This window comes from Procambarus clarkii, chromosome 34 (assembly GCF_040958095.1).
Source record: "Procambarus clarkii isolate CNS0578487 chromosome 34, FALCON_Pclarkii_2.0, whole genome shotgun sequence".
NCBI lineage: Eukaryota > Metazoa > Arthropoda > Malacostraca > Decapoda > Cambaridae > Procambarus > Procambarus clarkii.
Genome location: NC_091183.1, coordinates 26,027,146 through 26,033,318, shown reverse-complemented (window position 1 = coordinate 26,033,318; position 6,173 = coordinate 26,027,146).

The window sequence follows — 6,173 nt, the reverse complement described above, 5'->3', positions numbered from 1 at the left end:
AGTGTTAGCAAATTATAATACATAGTACTAGAATTGTTTCTTAAAGTACTAGGTGTTAGTAATTAAGTGTTGGAAATTTCCAACATAATTCCGGGGCGAGAAACTACGTGTCGCTGTTCATGGTTAAGTACTGACATACCAGCTGCTCTTCCCTGAAGTTATATTTATTATGATAGAAAATTAGTACGTTCATATGTACATAACAGATGTCCTGTATCTGTGAAACAGATATGACACTAAGTCTTTATGGGAACATAAATCAGAATTTAGATATTAAATATTAAGGCATCTAAAGTCAAGAAATCTCCAAATCTACAGCAAATCAATGATTATTGTTGCAATGACTCGTACTGGTTAAGTTGCTTAGTCATGGAATTATTCTTGCAGACTCAGGAAATCTTCTCAACATCAGAAGGCTATCATCTTCAACTATGCAGAATCAAAATACTGTTTAAGTTTCAGTTTACATTGTTGAGCCGCCATTCTAGATGAACGAATGCTCATGTTGGTAGAATTACTGTCTTCTGGAACTTGTGGAGAATTTACCTCGGAAAAACATTCATGTTCAGCTAATTCCAGAGGAACTAATTTTTCTATAGTTTTTAGGGTGGTCGTGCCTCGACACTGGACCCTAACTACTCTTAGTATGCCTTGGTGATCAGGATGGAGAGCAACAATTTTGCCTATAGGCCACTCTGATCTTGGTCCATCACTATCAACTAATTCAAGATCACCTGGCTTTAAATTAACTTTATTTTAGGGGCTTGCAGCTCCATAATGGTTCTCTCTCAGAGCAGTCTGATACTCACGAGTCCACACTTCATTCCACCTGCCTATCACTCTAGAAAGGTGTTTATAACTTTCCACCAAGTCGTTCCTTCCGAAGCTGAGGGGTCTTCCGGATCCTCATCCGCTAGAAAGATCAAAGGACTAAGAAGACTACCATACATCAAATGAGAGGGACTCAGGGCGTTCTCTCTGGAAGAAGTCATCTGAGAGATAAGTTAGGGGTCGATTGTTGATTCGTGCCTCTATTTCAGTGACGATGGTTTGGAGCTCGGTGAGGCTAATCTTCTGTCGATGCAAGACCTTTCTTAAACATCATTTCACAGTGCGAACCATGCGTTTGTAAAATCCTTCCTGAAAACGATGCTCTAGGAAGTATAAATTTCCAGTGGCACTATCTTTGCTTTAAGACTGCACGTACTTCTGGATGGTTCCATATTTCCCTTAAGTAAGCTTCTCCTGCCACAAAGTTAGATCCATTAACAGAGATCATCAGTTTGGGACAGGATCGACGTGCTTCAAACCTACGAAAGACTTGTAGGAAAGCTTCTGCACTCATGTCAGAAGTGCAGAAGCTTCTTCTGTACTTCTAAATGTACACCTCGTGTAGTAGCACACGTGAAGAGGCACTTATAGGCCTTCACCGGAATCTTGTCCGGAGTGCTTGTTAAAATAAGAGCTCCTGTGTAATCTACACCAGTGGTCTCAAAGGGACGAAGGTGGACGACTCGTTCAAGTGGTGGAGGTCCTGGGTAAGGACACACCCGAGCATCATACCTCCTGCAGATCATACAAGACTTAAAAATGGATTTGACAGTTTGACGACCTTGGGGGAAGCAAAACTTTTGTCATAAATCAATGAGAGTGTCTAACACTCCACCATGTAATGTGCCATGTTCATGACTGTAATACTATGAGTTTACTTATGATGTGGCGACGAGGATGAAGCATAGGGTTCTTTACGTCTAAATCAACATCTGCATGGAGCAGACGTCCTCCACATCTTAAAATATTGTGATTGTCAGAATCAAACCAAATGCCTAGAGACCTAGCTTGTTTGGTAGATGTTCATAATTTCTTCCATAGGACTCAATTTGGGCTTGTCTGATGCAGTATTTGAGAGGACTAGGGAATTGATATTTAATTCCTATCGTGTTAAAGAAATCAAACACAGCTTGGATAATCCCTAGTAATTTACTTAAACTAGAATAGTGATTAGGATCAATATCAAAAGATCGAGGGGGTTATGGATCAACAGTGTGAACAGTGATATTGGTCAATATGACTTGTGACTTCTGTTTGGGCCACTGACCTCTGGCCAACCTTTACACCACATCTCGGTTTTAACTAATTGTCTCAAAGTTAATCCTCTTGACAGGTAGTCAGCTAGGTTGTCCTTGGTGGGGACATGCCTCAATTCATATTCAGCTGCCAATTCTCGCATTTCCCTAACTCTATTACTAACTTAAGGAGTTATGTTGTTATTGTTATTTACCCATTGTAAGATTGCCTCGTTGCCTCGTACCTAAAGGGTCAAATGGTTTACTGACAAAGGACAATAATTTACTCATGGTTAAGAGAGAATTACTAGTTTCCACTGACTTATTATTTAGTTCGTCAGTGAAAGTATTTCATTCCATGCCAAGAACTTTTAAATTATAAGGTACTTGGTACCCTGGAAATTCATTATATATTATTTTGATTTAGCTGTTGATCATTTGAAGCCCACGACTGTAGAGGCAAATTGGCTCCCAGTAACTCACGGTTCGCTTCATGATAAATTTTAATTAATTTTGTTTTAGCATTTGTAGTTTCCTGGAAGTTATCAACGTATAAATTATTGCTAATTTCAGTCTTGTATGGACTATCAGATATCGTCAAATGTGTGTCCAAGGTTGCTTGGAGTAATAATAGTAAAGAAGTAGCTCAGAATAAGACTGAGGCAAATCTATTGGCAATAATTTCACTTTTAGGATCATTAGGATCCTTCATCCAGAGAAACTTGGTAACATTATGATCTTCTTCCTGTAGACCTACTCTCAAGAAAGCCTTACTGATGTTGGTCGTATAGGCGTAAGTTCCTAATCGAAACTGTAAAAATACGTCATTGAGTCGTCGAGTTAGACTTGGGGCAGTTTGTAGGCAATCATTGAGTGACACACTATTCGCCTTCATCTTGGCACTACAGTTAATTAAATACAATTCAAATAGGTGTAGTAGCCAAATCTTTCAAGATGGCATGATGAGGCAAATAATGTCCTTGTTTAGTATTATCATGTTCAACAACTTTAATAAATTTATTGGCAAGTTGTTATTATATCAAATCATGATACAATTGCAATTTATGAGGCTGTTTATTTAATCTAGCTCCCTGGGATTTTAATTGATTTAATACCATGAAATGATTTACTGGTAGCTGTGGGTGATTTAGATTCCATGGCAATTTAACCCAGTATTGGTTATCTTTATAAGTAACTGAGTTAAGATATTGTTGATAAGTCCAAGTATCGTCTGGACTTGGTTGTTCAGGGAAAATGCCTAAAGTATCTAATTCCCATAATTTATACATAGTGGGATCAGAGTTATCCTCAACCATGTCTCTGAATTGTAGTGGTGACTGTTCCAAGCCTAGTCATGCAACCATTATTAAGTCGTTTTGTTGATAACTCTTGGGTGTAGAATTTTTCTGCGGTAGCAACGGTCCTGTAAGCAATTTGCCTCCAGCTGACAGAAACAAATTCATTCCGCGTTGCTTGGTGCATCCAGTAATAAATCAGTAATAATAATCTGCCCCTACAAGTATACCTACATTGGTGAGGCGGTCAGAATTTACTTTGTAATCAGCCAACTTCATTCCTCTACGTTTAAGAAGTTTGGCTGTATTCCTTAGACCAGACACATATACGTCAGATGGGATTTTGTCAACAACTATAGCCTGTACTGGGCTAGCATGGCCTCCCAAGAGTGCCAAAACTCTCACACCCTTGTAATTGCGAGATCCGTTGTTAGTAAAAAATCCGGAAATATTTAATTTCACTTGACACAAGGTTTTCAATTTCAGCTGATCAGCCAGCTGTTGTGTAATAAATGTTTTTGAGAACTTTGGTCGAAATGACCACGGGTGGTGATCCTGGATTTCCTATTATTTAACTTGGAGGGACTTGAATCCACATGAGGATTTGGTGAGCTCGGTCGGGTTTCTCCACACAGTGTGTAATGACGTCGACCCTTGTGGCACTTGTTGCACACATGTAAGACAACTGTACAGTTATTAGGAACATGAGATCCCATGCATTTTGTGCATCTGCGTAATTCTTGAAACCACTTAATTCTGGAATTACGGTTTGAGTAGGTACTGCATGTGTAGGTTAAATGTTCCTTATGGCTGAACAAACATTTTCTCTCTTCTGTAGAATTAGTCGTCTTAACAGGCGTATTAACTACAGTTTCGGAGGGATTCACAGTATAATACTGTGAACACACCTATGTTACTCCTCTTACCTCTTGAAGTGGGAGTAGTAGATTTAGAATTGTATTTACTAGACTTAACCGAAGTTAATTTTATCTTCACTGAATTTTCAGTATTAGGTTGTTTAGGTTCAGTTTTACTTTTATCATGAGCATTTAGCCTATTGACAGTGATTCTCATTCCCTCACATATCTGGTCAAAAGAAAGGATTTCTGTCTTGTAATGAAAGCAGATTTCTGCTGTTTCGAGGAAGTTTTCTCTGAAGGAACAATTTTAACGACCATTCGGAAGCTGATACGTTCACTTTAGAAACTAAAGCTTTCACAAGAGACTCTACTTCCAAGTTTCTCTTCTAAGTTTTGAAGGGAGTCTGGTCTGTTACTGGGTGGACTTATATCCACTAGTTGATAAAATAAGTTAGATACACTCAATTCTTTGTTGCAGTAATTAACTTCCAACAATTGTATAGCTACATCATAATTATTAAAATGTATCCCAATTTCCTTCATCCAGTCCAGTAAATGTGGGTAAGTCCAAGAAAGGTAAACGTGCCTCTACTTGAACAAATCCACAAGGGCCGTGAAGAGGATTCGAACCTGCGTCCGGGTGCATCCCAGACACTGCCTTAATCAACTGAGCTACGACAGGGTTAAAAGGGTTGAAACCGAAGTTCTACTGAACTTACTGGATCCCGCAGACTCTCCGAGGCACAAACAAGGATTTGACACAACTCCCCTCCCCCCCCCTGCACCCGAGCTATGTCAATAGGCCGTTCTCCCTCTTCGCCCTTTCATCATCACACACAGAGATCACACTAACGTGATGCATCAAATTAACAAATCCACAAATCCTGGTTTGTGCCTCGGAGAGGCTACGGGATACAGTAAGTTAAGTAGAACTTCGGTTTCAACTCTTTTAACCCTGTCGTAGCTCAGTCGATTAAGGCAGTGTCTGGGATGCTCCCGGACGCAGGTTCGAATCCTCGTCACGGCCCTTGTGGATTTGTTCATTTGATGCATCACGTTAGTGTGATCTCTGTGTGTGGTGCCTCTGCTTGTATTGTACTGTACTGTGTTGAGATACAGTAACATTTAGAGTCACTTTATGTGTGTGCCCTCAGGACGTGGGGGGTCTTGGTGAGTAGGGTAAATTGAGACTAGACTGTGTGCCAAACTTGCGACAGGTGTGAATTGCACACCTGAAGCAGTTAAAGGCGGGATCTACGTCTCCGGGGGTTTGGGGGGATCCCCGGGGGCGCACGTGTGTGGTGCTGTGGGCCCGTTGTGAAGGGGGGTTGGCTGGACGTGCTAGGTATGTGTCGCTGGGGTAAAAAGTGTAAGTACAGGAACAGGTATGCAGGAGTAGTAGTTGTAAGATGAAAGTGTATGAGTATGTAACGTAGAGTTAAGCATGGTATGGTTAATAAAAGTATGTAGGAAAGAGAAGGGTATTCTGAGGGTTCTGAGTGGGGGGCCCCAGCCAAGCGAAGACCTACTTAGGAGGTCGAGTATTTTATAGGTGCACGGTTAGGGAAGGGTGTATGAAGTAGGTGAAAGGAAGGGAAGTGAAGAGGCCCTCCTATGGAGGCCTTTGGCTATCACCGTCGGTAGGCCTCACACTCTCATTCTCTCTTGTGTTTAAACACTATATCTGTGGTATGTAGGAAAGTTAAGATGTTGGCAGAAAGGATAGATGACAGAGTGAAGTGAGTGTATATTACCAAAATGTGAGAGTTTCTCACCTTAGCCGCCGCCACTGCTGTCGCCTCCATCTTTGCTTCCTAGGGCCTTCAACACAGGCTGTAAGAGGGGTCATTAGTTTCGTGTCATACACGAGTGTTCACAGTGGGACGTCTCAGTGGGTACTGAGTTGTGAGGGAGGCACCCATAATATTTTGTAAACAAAGGGCCCCCCGTCA